The sequence below is a fragment of the Marmota monax genome, unplaced genomic scaffold (genome assembly GCF_021218885.2).
Source record: "Marmota monax isolate L192 unplaced genomic scaffold, Marmota_monax_Labrador192_F-V1.1 WCK01_AAM20220418_F8-fsc00057, whole genome shotgun sequence".
NCBI classification, from domain to species: Eukaryota; Metazoa; Chordata; class Mammalia; order Rodentia; family Sciuridae; genus Marmota; species Marmota monax.
In genome coordinates this window covers 3008683-3010805 of record NW_026693933.1, presented here as the reverse complement: position 1 = coordinate 3010805, position 2123 = coordinate 3008683, and the positions used below count along the sequence as shown (strand labels likewise).

The following is a 2123-nucleotide window of genomic DNA, read 5'->3' as shown; positions in this document are numbered from 1 at the left end:
TAAATTAAAACTACAAATATGCATAAGACCATAAAGGAATATTTCCTCGGTCACACAGTTCTTCTCAAAAGAATCCTCATCCTTGGTATTTTATGTAGTGAAAATTTGACAAAATTTCTCATCCTGTCAATTTCCAGATTAATATTTAGATCTAGAAAGATTTACTCTTGAAATTTTATGTATATGCACCCATATGTTTAAATGTAAGACTCAAACTTTTACCATGGACCATAATTTGAGGATACTTTTAAAAGGATTTCTATTAAACTAAAACTTAATCTAACTTGAGAGTTTTTTAGAAAGTTTTTCCAGTTTATTAATCCTCCCATGAAAAATTTGTATGATCACTGCAGATAGTCATCATAGAGTCTTTACTCTTTCTTTTGCCAGCACCCACATGGACCTTTGAAATCCCCCTGACTTTCTTCATTCTATTCTTGAATTCCTTTCCCTGTTTTTCTCCAGGCTATGTCTTGAAAATTTATGTTTAGGCTCATTTTTCTTATATATTTTTGCATAATTCAAGAATCATAAATCATTTCAAATTTAGTTGTCTAGCCACCACCAAAATGGGTTATGATTTCAAATATAAAGACAACATTCAGCATTGTCTCATACATTTTGGTTAGTTTCCCCCAAATTTTTGTGTTCTGCTGGCTTCCCAGGTGAAGAATACTGATAACCATTTATTTCCTCCCACATAGTCCATTGGTCACGTACCTCCTTGTCTGGATAATTACTACGTGGTTCATGATAGCAGCAGATGCTCGGGTAGCTAGGCAGGAATAGAGGAGTGCTCTCCACCCACCAATCATATCAACACACAGAAGGAGCCCAGGGTTACCAGAGTGGGAACCAAGGCCTTTGCGTGAGACCACTGGGCCTGATGCCTGATTGAAAGTCCTCGGCTGAGTGTTGACTTAAGAAACACATCATTTTTTTCATAATGTGTACTAATAGCAACTCAATAAGTATTTTTCTCATCCCTTTATGAAGTTTTTAAAAAAAAATCATACACTGAAAACACCACCAACAAAGGGATGGTGTAAAGCATGATCATTATGTCAAATCTTGGATATTAACAACATTTGGGATTATGGTCTATCACCATATGTAGTTTTCTTTAATATTCTAACTGAAGCATTTGAAGATATTGAGATTTTTTTTCTGTACATCTGAATTATTTTTTAAGGTCACTCTTAAAGATTCAGTCTGGAAATTAATGTCCTTATTGACCCAGAATTGTCTTATAGATGATCACAGTTAGCAGTAGCATCCAGGAGTTTTGGCAATGGATTCTTTGTTCCTCTCACCTACATTCTGTAGTGGCAGAATGAGGCATCAAAACCAGCTCCAGCATGTCTGGGTCACCATATGTGGCCAGACATAGGCCATCAAACCATTTAAAGGGCTCTTTTCACGGCATGAGGGAGCTGGTTTGGATAATCCAGCACTCTGTATTTATTCATTTGTTTAGTCAGGCAGTGAAATTAATTGAGTTTACACACACTCTACCAGGGACTGGGGATATGGGTAAGAGATTCATAAAAGAATGAAAGTTAGAAAACAAGTAGCCTCAGTAATCACAGCTTTAAATGAACTTTAATTGTATTTGTTCTGGTTGTTATTGACTGGCAATCAAATGCATCATTAAAGATGTTACTATTATTGACTTAGAGCCTGTATTGCTTCAGTTGCCTTCACACATAATTTCAAACTGTCTTATTAGACACATTAACTTTGTGTTCTTTGTGGCCTTTATTCAGTTGCTATGTTCTTGATAATGATGCTTTCATTACCACCTCTTCACACAAAGCAAATTGCAGAGTAAAGGCCAATAATCCTTTTATTAAAGAAACTGTATATTGGAGAGTAGTTCAAAAGAAGTCTTTTTCATAAAACTTATGAAGGCATTGAGAGATTTTTTTGCCCCACAAGTTTAAGGCTTCTAAAGTTTTAGAAAATGGTTTTTGTTTCATGAATTCATTTGTGGTTATAACAAAGACAGAATCTGTTTTCAAAATAAATATATGATTGCCAACAAACTTGGCGATTTTCCATAAATTTAGGAAGGAGAGACTAGCTGCTAATTTAGGCTCTGCCCAATATTTTACACTTTACCT

The 2123-nt window shown here is 35.0% G+C and overlaps 1 pseudogene; it reads right to left on the bottom strand.

The window, feature by feature from the left end:
* Positions 1-316: 316 nt before the first annotated feature.
* Positions 317-752, bottom strand: LOC124106035 (small ribosomal subunit protein eS24-like; annotated as a pseudogene).
* Between the last annotated feature and the right edge of the window lie 1371 nt (positions 753-2123).